Below are 12,868 nucleotides of genomic sequence, written 5' to 3' on the forward strand. Positions count from 1 at the left end.
CATAGCCTCAAGGAGGGGAAGCCCCCCTGCTTCCTTCTCCAGTCGGCCCAGAATCGACGGAACGAGTCCTGGAACCGCTCGTCCTCCAGCAGCCGGTTGTTAAAGTGCCAGTACCCGGACCCCGTCCTCGCGCGGAGCGAAGCGAGCTCCGCCCACACCAGGTGGTGGTCCGAACACGGCACCGGCCGCATGTAGGCCGCCGGGACGCAGGAAACGTACGCCCGAGACACGTAAAGGCGGTCGACTCTGGACCATCCTACTCCAGGCCTCACCCAAGTAAAGGCGCTGGAGTCGGGGTGGAGATTTCGCCAGACGTCCACCAAGTCGAAGGACGCGACCAGGTCCCTCAACTTCTCCATCGCCGTCATGCTCTGCGAGGCACCGGAGCGATCCCTCGCCTCGAGGGTGCAGTTAAAATCCCCCCCGAGGACAATGCAGTCGCCGACGTCGACGGAGCCAAGAAGAGCAGACACTTCTTCGAAGAAGCGCGCCTGCTGCGGGCCGGGCTGAGGGGCGTACACGTTCACGAGATGGAGCGGCACGTCCCCCAGGTGAACCGTTACGTGCAGCAAGCAGCCTGGCATGGGCTCCTCGACCCCCAAGATCTCCGGCTGAAAATGCGGGCCCAGCAAGATGGCCACCCCACTAGAAGTGGCGGTGAGGTGGCTCATGCGGACCTCTCCTTGCTATTCCAGGAGCCACGTGGCTTCGTCTCCCGGAACGGTGTGGGTTTCTTGCAGGAAGCTCACCGCATATTTCCCCTCCCGCAGGAGCGAAAAATTGTCAAATCTACGACGTGCCTCTCTGCCGCCGTTGATGTTGAGGCTGGCTATGGTTATCTTCATGGCAAAAGCATAGTGCAACCTCTACCTTAACCTATTGCGGGGGAGGGAGCGGAGACTTTTGTTGACCTCTACTCCTTCAGCAGCCCAGCGAGGAACTTTTTGAGCCGGCGCAGCTCAAGGCCTTGCGCCCTTGATAAGGGCCCGCCGGCGGCCATGGTTTTAGCGGCGACGCGGACGGAAGCGATGAGCAGCCCCGGCTCGGACCATCTTTCCCGGGCCAGATGGGCTCGGTTGCGGCGACCCTGGCTCTCGACCAAAAAGTCCCGGAGATCCTCTACGGGAATGAGGGGGGCCTCACTGGCGATGGACTCGAGATCTTCACCCGCATCCTCCACCGAGTCCCCGTCCTCCTCCGTGAGGTCGCCGCTAGCAGCCGGACCGTCGACCGCACGAGGTACGGCAAACGGCCCGGCCGCTCCATCCGGCCCTCGCTCTGCCCTGATCCCACCCCCAGGATCGTCGGCAGAGGAGTCCCCACTGGGCTCTTTTAGAATTGGTGCTGGGTCGGGAAGCGACAGCGGAAGGGGTTCGTCCTCCGCCCCAGGAACCGGGGAACAAGGAGAGACCCGGCCATAGAAAATCCCCAGGCCCTCCAAGCGCTCCAGCTCCAAAGTAGGGGGCGAGGGTGGGTGTTCCTCCCCCTCCCCGCCGCCACCCCCCAGCCCAGCGTGTACAGATTCATTAAAAGTGCTAATACTTTGTATTTCTGCCGAGTCAAGCAAATCCCGGGGGAAGTTGGATATTGGCTGGGCGGGCTCAGGTTCGGCCTTTTCGGCCCCGCCCGCCTCAGTCCCCGGGACGCTCGACCCGGCGGCTACGCATTCTTCCGCTGGCCCCACGGCCCCCACGACAGGCAGATCTTCCACGCCATCCCTGGGAGGCAACGGCTGGGCAGCCTCCACTGCCTCACCCTCCCCGGGGACAGATTCCTCGTGCCTACGGCGCAGTTTGGGGGCGCCGGTGGGGGACGCGGGACACGCGGCGGGCACCGACTCCTCCGCGGAGGGATGTTGTTCCCCCCCCCGCCTCATTGGAGTGGCGCCTCCTTTTTTTCCTGGGGGGGCACGGAGATAGGGAGACACCCGTGTCTGCCAAGGCCTCCCGCTCCACTCCCCCCTTTTTCTTATCTTGCCCGTACCCGAACCCCTCAGCGGTATTAGTCAAGGGCACGGGCTCAGGGCATCCCGCGCTCGCCGGTGTTGGGGTTGGGCCGAGCGCGGTGAACAGCTTGTCTGGCGCACTAAGGGGACCCGCCTCGAGGTGTTTCGCCTTCTTCCACGCCTTCTTTCCGGCCGGACGCTCTCCCTCCCGCCCGCCAGAGGCCGTGAAAACAAAGGCTCCCGACGATGCCCGCGCACCCACAGCTCCCGGCACGCGGATGCTACTAGGGGGAGGGGTGGCGGCGGCGCCAGCCTTGGCCACCCTCGGTGGTTTGGTGGCTTTGGAGGCGGGGCAATTCTTGCGAACGTGCCCCACCTCCCTGCAGGCATGGCACCGCACGCCGTCCGATATCCAAAAGACACGGTAGGCAGTCCCCTTGTGCACCACATTAAAATTGCCCTCTGTCGTCTCTTCCCGCGCCACCCGGACAAAGAGCTGGCGGCGGAAGGAGAACACATGGCGCAGGCTGTTCTTCCTGAGGCCAAGCGGTATGGGGTTGATCCCCGACCTTACCTCCCCCAGTTGGTGTAGCTGAGGGAGGAGGAGCTCAGCGGGAACAAAGGGCGGGACGTTTGATAGAATGACCCTCTGCGCGGTGGCCTCGAGAGGGTCCACCGGCAGGAACGCCCCACCCACCGTGAGCCCCTTTTCAATGGCCAGGGACACCGCCCGCTCCGACCCCAGGAAGAACACGGCCTTCCCAGACATCTTAGAGGCTGCGACAATGGCCGAGGGGCTGACTACCCCAGCCATCACCCGCACGCACTCCTCAATGCTCATTGTGGGGTGAGTGTAGCTCTTGACCCCGTGTTTCTTAGTTATAAGTCTGAATGGTGGCAGGGCAGCAGGTGGCGCAGGAGGAGCCGTGGATGTGGATGCCGCCTGCGCATAAGTCCTAGCTGGCCCTGCCACCGGCGTAGATGGGGTCGCCATCACGGGGTCCCTTTAAGGGCTACACCCACCCCAAAGTCACAGGCCTTAATGGTCTTTAAATGGCCTCGTTTAATAGACTGAGCAGAGGAGCTCTTAACGATACGGACAGCAGAATTCTGCATGAACTTAAGTTTATGGAGGGTGGAAAATAGGAACTCAGTCAGGAGCGCGTTGGAATAGTCAAGTCTGGAGGCAGCAAAAGCATGGTGAGGGTTTCAGCAGATGAGCAGAAGCAGGGCGGAGTTACGCAAGTGGAAATAGACGGTCTTAGTGATGGCATGGATATGTAGCCAGAAGCTCATCTCAGGGTCAAAAACAACACCAAGTTTGCGAACAGACTGGTGCAGCCTCAGACAGTTGCCAGGGAGAGGAATGGAGTCAGTGGCTAAGGAACGCAATTGTGGCAGGGATTGAAGATATTGGCCTGAATATTTGGCAGGTTGGGAGTCAGGCACTCGAAAGCGGTCAGGAAACATGGGAGAACAGGAATCCCGCAGGTCCTTCCGAATTTAACAGATTATGAGGCTGCCTGGCTGTGGGCGGGTAGACCCATGGCACTAGGCCGCAGAGAGGAGGGAGGGATCACTGGGGGCCTGGAGGAGGAGTGGGGGAAGAAATCAGCATTGATTGGGGCTGAAGTGCCAATTCAGGGTCCAAAGAAGCAAGGGTGGGGTCAGGCACAATCGTGGGTCAGAGTAGCAAGGGAATGGAGGGATTCAGGAATGATCGGGGGCCAGAGGAGCATGGGGGTGGTGGGATAGGGGACAGGTGAGCATCGGAGGGCCAGGTGAGCATCAGAGGGCGATGAGTAACATGGGGGTGGGGTTTCGTGAGTGGCCTTGTGGCGGATCGGAGGCCTCGTTGTGGGGGTGGGGTGGAGCCTCCTATCGCAGAGGATGGGTTCAGCAGAGATGCTGGATCCAGAAGGCAAATGTAACGGGGTCCAGTGCTTCCTAGCAAAATAAAGCCCAACCCCAGACACGCACCTGGTGACACGTGGAGTGAGGCGAATCGGATATAGCCGGCTTCAGCGACGCCATTGAATGTTTTTGCTTCCACTCCATCCACCAGTAAATCAGGTACATGCAGACCACCATGATCTGGATGAGGCAGCTCAGAAATATCAAACACAGCATCACCAAGGTGATGATGCCCATGTACGTGCCGCGCAGGAACGTCACACTCTCAAAGAATCCATTGCCGAATAGATACTGGAAGAATAATTCTTGCGGCGGTGGAGGACTGGCCCACCATGTAGAGTAGGAGTCGCTGGTCATTTCCATAAAGTAATCGAGCATGTCCTCAAACATGGTCCGCGGACCGACCGCGCGCCTGAGCGCACCTGCTCAAGGAAGACCGACCGAGATAAAACAATAGAGAAGCGACGATCGAATAGAGAATGATATATAACAAACAAAGATGAACACAAAACTGTTGATAAATTTACAAATTTGCTCAAAGTGAAAGCACGTCCGCAGTCAGTGCAATACTGTCAGCGATAAAAGCCGCTGGCGGCGCGGCCCGGCTGCCGCCGGCCTCACTGACTATTGTTGGGTCACAGCAGGCAGCCTGTCCGGGTTATCCCATCAGCGGCGGCGGGGGGGGGGGGCGGCGGGGGGCTGGGCTGTCTAGAAAATACATTTTATAACAATGTTCAAAAATAGAGGGGGAAATAATGGAAGGTATTAAAAAGAATGACCATCTATTCACTTTGGTACTTCAGATGTAGTGTTTTTTTTAATTTTAAAAAAGTAACGGCGCAATTTCTGCCCTTTGCTATCCGATAGGCAAGGCCATTGTGTGACGCTCTGTAAACGCGTTGCTTGGTGATATTTGACGCAGTGAGAAACACTTGCCGGAGCGTGGCTCGCGAGCTTGGTGGGTTGGCGGGTAAACTTCGCCAGGAAGCTGCTGGGTACATGCAGAAACTGCAGATAAAACACTTATCGTCAAAGCTGTTGGCATTGCACTAATGTTTACAACAGATAGTAATGGCAGATTAAAATGGTGAAACAATGTTTCTTAACGAATTATTTTTAAGATTGGCATATAGGTAACAGAAGTTCAAAGCTGAAATGAGTATTTGTCATTACCAATAACTTCGGTGCAGGGGCATTGTAATATATTCTTTAGAACATCACTAACAAACACACTACACAAAATGGCTCCAATACATATAATGTGACTACATCACATGACCCTTTTCTTATCCACGAGCAGTAGTTGCATTACTACAGTAGTCCACTAGGTAGAGCTATATTACACTTTGCCCTCCTTAATGAAGAAGTAATCATAAAATAATCATCCTACATAACTTGCATGGTTATACACAACAAAAGATATGGACTTATTTTGCCATATTTACCAATCAAACTTAACCACTGGTTTTCTGTTTCGAAGAGGATACCTTTGCTCTCGAACAGAATTTTACGAACTTGATTTTGAAATTAGACTCATTCTCGGCTAAGCCCAAAGAGAGTTTTTCTCCAAGGGCAACCCTTGATCGACATTTTGACTCTTTATAACTTCAGACTGTTTGTCTACCTGACTCGGACTCAGACTTAAATTCTGACTTTGTCTTGAATTTGTATCTCGTACATCTGTAGGATTTTCTACTGGTACTCTACTTGTAACGACTATCTGACTCATCAGAAATAATCAAATCATTCCAACTTTCAACTCCTTCCACATCTGTAGGTAAAATATGATCAATCTGAACAACCCTAACCCATCCATGATCAAACATCTCGACCAAATATGTGCGAGAGCCACACATCTTCACTACTTCCAAGAGGCGGGAGTTCCTGGCGTTGGTGAGGCCTATAAAAGGCCCAGCGGCAGCGAGAGGCGGCGGCAGTCCGAGAGACTGGAGTTCCTGGCGTTGGTGAGGCCTATAAAAGGCCCAGCGGCAGCGAGAGGCGTCGGCAGTCCGAGAGGCGGGAGTTCCTGGCGTTGGTGAGGCCAATAAAAGGCCCAGCGGCAGCGAGAGGCGGCGGCAGTCCGAGAGGCGGGAGTTCCTGGCGTTGGTGAGGCCTATAAAAGGCCCAGCGGCAGCGAGAGGCGGCGGCAGTCCGAGAGGCGGGAGTTCCTGGCATTGGTGAGTACCTATAAAGGCCCAGCGGCAGCGTGAAGCGTCGGCAGTCCGAGAGGCGGGAGTTCCTGGCGTTGGTGAGGCCTATAAAGGCCCAGCGGCAGCGTGAGGCGGCGGCAGTCCGAGAGGCGGGAGTTCCTGGCGTTGGTGAGGCCTATAAAAGGCCCAGCGGCAGCGTGAGGTGTACCTGTGCAGCTGCAGTGGGGAGAGAGGGCAAAAAGGAAGTAGAAAGAAATCGAGAGGTGACGTCACAGCCAAGAGGGTAAGTGATTGGCTGGTGATTGGTGAGTAGTTTTTCTTTTTTCTCTTCTATGTCAGTGAGTGACTTTTAGCATTGTTGTTGCCAATTTGGGTGTATCTAGGGGTTGAGTCATGGCAGGAGAGCTCGGTCGGGTGTTATGCTCCTCCTGTACCATGTGGGAACTCAGGGATGACTCCAGTGTCCCTGACGACTATGTGTGCAGGAAGTGTATCCACCTCCAGCTCCTGACGGTCCGCGTTGCGGAGTTGGAGCTGAAGGTGGATTCACTCTGGAGCATCCACGATGCTGAGAATGACGTGAGTATCACGTGTAGCGAGTTGGTCGTACGGCAGGGAAAGGGTCCACAGCCAGATAGGGAATGGAAGACCAGCAGGAAGAGCAGTGCAAGGAAGGTAGTGCAGGAGTCCCCTGTGGTCATCCCCCTGCAAAACAGATACACTGCTTTGGGTACTGTTGAGGGGCATGACTCATCAGGGGAGGGCATTAGCAGCCAAGTTCATGGCACCGTGGTTGGCTCTGTTGCACAGAAGGGCAGGAAAAAGAGTGGTAATTATAGGGGATTCAATTGTAAGGGGAATAGATAGGCGTTTCTGCGGCTGCAACCGAGACTCCAGGATGGTATGTTGCCTCCCTGGTGCAAGGGCCAAGGATGTCTCGGAGCGGGTGCAGGACATTCTAAAAAGGGAGGGAGATCAGCCAGTTGTCGTGGTGCACATTGGTACCAACAACATAGGTAAAAAAAGGGATGAGGTCCTATGAAATGAATTTAAGGAGCTTGGAGCTAAATTAAAAAGTAGGACCTCAAAAGTAGTAATCTCGGGATTGCTACCAGTGCCACGTGCTAGTCAGAGTAGGAATCGCAGGATAGCGCAGATGAATACGTGGCTTGAGCAGTGGTGCAGCAGGGAGGGATTCAAATTCCTGGGGCATTGGAACCGGTTCTGGGGGAGGTGGGACCAGTACAAACCGGACAGTCTGCACCTGGGCAGGACCGGAACCAATGTCCTAGGGGGAGTGTTTGCTAGTGCTGTTGGGGAGGATTTAAACTAATATGGCAGGGGGATGGGAACCAATGCAGGGAGACAGAGGGAAACAAAAAGGAAGCAGAAGCAAAAGACAGAAAGGAGATGAGGAAAAGTGGAGGGCAGAGAAACCCAAGGCAAAGAACAAAAAGGGCCATTGTACAGCAAAATTCTAAAAGGACAAAGGGTGTTAAAAAAAAGAAGCCTGAAGGCTTTGTGTCTTAATGCAAGGAGTATCCGCAATAAGGTGGATGAATTAACTGTGCAAATAGATGTTAACAAATATGATGTGATTGGAATTACGGTGACGTGGCTCCAGGATGATCAGGGCTGGGAACTCAACATCCAGGGGTATTCAGCATTCAGGAAAGATAGAATAAAAGGAAAAGGAGGTGGGGTAGCATTGCTGGTTAAGGAGGAAATTAAGGCAATAGTTCGGAAGGAAATTAGCTTGGATGATGTGGAATCTATTTGGGGAGAGCTGCAGAATACCAAAGGGCAAAAAGCGTCAGTGGGAGTTGTGTACAGACCTCCAAACAGTAGTAGTGATGTTGGGGAGGGCATCAAACATGAAATTAGGGGTGCGTGCAATAAAGGTGCAGCAGTTATAATGGGTGACTTTAATATGCACATAGATTGGGTTAACCAAACTGGAAGCAATACGGTGGAGGAGGATTTCCTGGCGTGCATAAGGGATGGTTTTTAGAGCAATATGTCGAGGAACCAACTAGGAGGGTGGCCATCTTAGACTGGGTGTTGTGTAATGAGAGAGGATTAATTAGCAATCTCGTTGTGCGAGGCCCCTTGGGGAAGAGTGACCATAATATAGTGGAATTTTGCATTAGGATGGAGAATGAAACAATTAATTCAGAGACCATGGTCCAGAACTTAAAGAAGGATAACTTTGAAGACATGAGGCGTGAATTGGCTAGGATAGATTGGCGAATGATACTGAAGGGGTTGACTGTGGATGGGCAATGGCAGACATTTAGAGACCGCATGAATGAACTACAACAATTGTACATTCCTGTCTGGCGTAAAAATGAAAAAGGGAAGGTGGCTCAACCGTGGCTATCAAGGGAAATCAGGGATAGTATTAAAGCCAAGGAAGTGGCATACAAATTGGCCAGAAATAGCAGCGAACCCGGGGACTGGGAGAAATTTAGAACTCAGCAGAGGAGGACAAAGGGTTTGATTAGGGCAGGGAAAATGGAGTACGAGAAGAAGCTTGCAGGGAACATTAAGACAGGTTGCAAAAGTTTCTATAGATATCTAAGGAGAAAAAGGTTAGTAAAGACAAACGTAGGTCCCCTGCAGTCAGAATCAGGGGAAGTCATAACGGGGAACAAAGAAATGGCGGACCAATTGAACAAGTACTTTGGTTCGGTATTCACTGAGGAGGACACAAACAACCTTCCGGATATAAAAGGGGTCGGAGGGTCTAGTAAGGAGGAGGAACTGAGGGAAATCCTTATTAGTCGGGAAATTGTGTTGTGGAAACTGATGGGATTGAAGGCCGATAAATCCCCAGGGCCTGATGGACTGCATCCCAAAGTACTTAAGGAAGTGGCCTTGGGAATAGTGGATGCATTGACAGTCATTTTCTAACATTCCATTGACTCTGGATCAGTTCCTATGGAGTGGAGGGTAGCCAATGTAACCCCACTTTTTAAAAAAGGAGGGAGAGCGAAAACAGGGAATTATAGACCGGTCAGCCTGACATCGGTAGTGGGTAAAATGATGGAATCAATTATTAAGGATGTCATAGCAGTGCATTTGGAAAGAGGTGATATGATAGGTCCAAGTCAGCATGGATTTGTGAAAGGGAATTCATGCTTGACAAATCTTCTGGAATTTTTTGAGGATGTTTCCAGTAGAGTGGACAATGGAGAACCAGTTGATGTGGTATATTTGGACTTTCAGAAGGCTTTCGACAAGGTCCCACACAAGAGATTAATGTGCAAAGTTAAAGCACATGGGATTGGGGGTAGTGTGCGGACATTGATTGAGAACTGGTTGTCAGACAGGAAGCAAAGAGTAGGAGTAAATGGGGACTTTTCAGAATGGCAGGCAGTGACTAGTGGGGTACCGCAAGGTTCTGTGCTGGGGCTCCAGCTGTTTACACTGTACATTAATGATTTAGACGAGGGGATTAAATGTAGTATCTCCATATTTGCGGATGACTCTAAGTTGGGTGGCAGTGTGAGCTGCGAGGAGGATGCTATGAGGCTGCAGAGCGACTTGGATAGGTTAGGTGAGTCGGCAAATGCATGGCAGATGAAGTATGTGAGGTTATCCACTTTGATGGTAAAAACAGAGAAACAGATTATTATCTGAATGGTGACAGATTAGGAAAAGTGGAGGTGCAAAGAGACCTGGGTGTCATGGTACATCAGTCATTGAAGGTTGGCATGCAGGTACAGCAGGCGGTTAAAAAAGCAAATGGCATGTTGGCCTTCAAAGCGAGGGGATTTGAGTACAGGGGCAGGGAGGTGTTGCTACAGTTGTACAGGGCCACACCTGGAGTATTGTGTACAGTTTTGGTCTCCTAACCTGAGGAAGGACATTCTTGCTATTGAGGGAGTATAGCGAACGTTCACCAGACTGATTCCCGGGATGGCGGGACTGACCTATCAAGAAAGATTGGATCAACTGGGATTGTATTCACTGGAGTTCAGAAGAATGAGAGGGGACCTCATAGAAACGTTTAAAATTCTGATGGGTTTAGACAGGTTAGATGCAGGAAGAATGTTCGCAATGTTGGGGAAGTCCAGCACCAGGGGACACAGTCTGAGGATAAGGGGTAAGCCATTTAGGACCGAGATGAGGAGGAATTTCTTCACCCAGAGAGTGGTGAACCTGTGGAATTCTCTACCACAGAAAGTTGTTGAGGCCAGTTAACTGAATATATTCAAAAAAGACTTAGATGAAGTCCTTACTACTCGATGAATCAAGGGGTATGGTGAGAAAGCAGGAATGGGGTACTGAAGTTGCATGTTCAGCCATGAACTCATTGAATGGCGGTGCAGGCTAGAAGGGTTGAATGGCCTACTCCTACACCTATTTTCTATGTTTCTATGTTACCAACAACACTGCGGAACCAGAGGCAGACTACAATGTGGAACTCGCAGCACACCTGGTAGACAGACAGAGGGAACAGCCTGCGGAAAGGGCAATCCCAACAGACAGCCCAGGCGAGTCAACAATCACACCAATCAAAACAGACAGCCCAGGCGAGATACCAGCAACCACACCCAAAGAAAAACAGACACCAAGGCAAACAACTGAACCACAACTCAGATGCTCCATGCGAGAGCGTAGACTACCCTAGAGACTGAACCTATAAAGACAATAAGACCTTGGGAAAGGGTGATGTCATGTATATTACATTATTGTATATAACTGTATCCTAACATGCTATACATGACTGTAATAAGATAGGACCTGTAACCACCAGCATATCTTACCACCAGGGGTGCACTTGCAAGAGACAGGTATATGAGGACAAGTCTCAGGCAAGTGCAGCATTCCAGAACTGTGAAATAAAGGTGCAGGTCCAGAGTGACCTTGACTTCACGACATGCCTCGTGTGAATCTGTACTGAGGGGACAGGACTTTACAGACCAATAGGTAATGTCGTAAACATGTGTGCCCACGACAACCAGTTTTACGATGCAAGTATCTGCCTCAAAATTAAAATTGTTGTGGAGTCTTCTTTAACTCCCTTCATGGCCTTGCTGCTCCCTATCTCTGTAGGCTCCTCTGCTCCTAGAACCCCTCCCCTACAACACTCCATTCCTCGGACTCCAGCCTCTTGTGTATCCCACCTCCCTCTACCATCGGAAGCCATGGCTGCAGCCTCCTAGGTCCCACTCTCTCCCTAAACCTCTCTACATCTCTCTCTTCTTTTAGACTCTCCTTAAAATCCACCTCTCTGACCAAGCAATACGTCAATTCTCTAATCTGTGTCTTCGGCATTTCATCAGTTTTCATCACATGTCTGAAGTGACTTGAGATGTTAGATGTTCAAGGCACGATATACAATAACTTGCATTTATATAGCACCTTTAATGTAGTAAAACATACGAAAAATACGAATATAAGTTGTCTTGCTGTGCTATCTGACATCAGATCTTATTGTTGACGGCTGCTGACAAACCCTGAGCAAGGCAGGCCCGACAAATTGCTCCACTCATCACTACTCAATTTCTGTGATGGGGCATCAGCTCATTTACATATTTAAGGAACGTCGGGTTTAGGTCTCTGCCATGGATGCTTGAAAAATGGCATGGTGCAATATTAGGTCAGTAATTGTTCAGGCATCTTTGGGACGTGGGCCGTTGATGCACAAAATTGGGCCTTGTGCTTGTTTTACAGACGTAAAACAAATGCAACGATGTGCAATTTCTACCCCACTACATTGACATCAAGATTGATCGCGCCATCTCCTACTTTAACCTATTCTTGCTCTGGACCGGAAGAGTGTGGTTTCCTTAACTCCCTCGTCTTCCCATTCTCTTACATTCTACACAATTAAAAATCAAGGTTGGTACAACCTTGGCACTGTTGCCTTGATTTACCTATCTTGGTTTCTTGCACTAACGATCTTGGCCCTTCACCTGAGTTGCTTAATAAAAGAAAACCGATGCACCAGCTCTGGGAAACATTTCTGGACCTGTGCCAACTTCTGATCAGCCTTCATTTTTTTAAACTGGCAAAAGCCATGACCAGTTCAGTGTGGCTATTTCTTGTACAATCGTGAGATCCATACTGACAAGTTATATACTGGCAAATAAGCAAATTTAGAACATTTGAAGAAAAGTCTCGAAAAACTTAAACATATACCCAGAAACTTGAATAGATATGTAGAAAATTTCCTCAGAGAATTCTTCCGATCTGTAAGGGGAGCTTGGGGTGTGGATTCGAATCCACACTCCCCTTGGGTTCTGTATGTGCTATTTGTGAGGATGGGTGAGTAATGAGGCACCAGACACAGTGGATAAGAGTACAAAATGGCTAATGTTGTTTATTTAGAATAGCAAACACAAAGATAGAGGGCATAGGAAGAGATCATAAAATAGCAGTAATGGCAAAATCTCATTCAACAACCGGAAAAACCTCGCAACAGGGAAGGGGAAAACAAGAGGTTAAAACATTCCACTCGCACACAACCACATCTCCCACTCCCACAATCTGGGGTTCTGGGGGCACTTATTTCAGCTCGGGGTCCCTCTGGGTTTTTCGTTGTTATTCTGTTTTCCTCCTCGATGTTGAGTTGGTTTCTTCTATCTGCCTCTCGGTTATCGTCAGACTACAGCTGTGAATCCAGGTTATTGAACCAGGTGTCCAGGTCTGCACAACTCTATGTGCCCCAGCCTGATGCTTCGACTATTCTCACCCTGTCCAGTGTGTTCAAGGCTAACAGCAGTACCTGCTGCCACTTACTAACCAGGAGGTCAGCTCGTGGGTTCTTAGTCTCAACCAAAATCAAAGTTTGCAAAACTCTCTCAGCTCCTTTCCCCCCAGCAGCCAGCAGCCCTTTCAAGAACTGACC

The 12,868-nt window shown here is 51.0% G+C and overlaps 1 long non-coding RNA gene across 1 annotated transcript in view; it reads left to right on the plus strand.

Annotated features, from left to right (window-relative positions):
- Positions 1-10,890, plus strand: part of LOC139245840 (uncharacterized) — a 174,423-nt gene extending 163,533 nt beyond the window's left edge. Inside the window, exon 3 of the long non-coding RNA XR_011590126.1 lies at positions 5,637-10,890. This is a non-coding gene — a long non-coding RNA (uncharacterized lncRNA). The remainder of the gene's footprint in view (positions 1-5,636) is intronic.
- The last annotated feature ends 1,978 nt before the right edge of the window (positions 10,891-12,868 follow it).

The sequence above is a fragment of the Pristiophorus japonicus genome, unplaced genomic scaffold, assembly GCF_044704955.1.
Source record: "Pristiophorus japonicus isolate sPriJap1 unplaced genomic scaffold, sPriJap1.hap1 HAP1_SCAFFOLD_242, whole genome shotgun sequence".
Taxonomy (NCBI): domain Eukaryota; kingdom Metazoa; phylum Chordata; class Chondrichthyes; family Pristiophoridae; genus Pristiophorus; species Pristiophorus japonicus.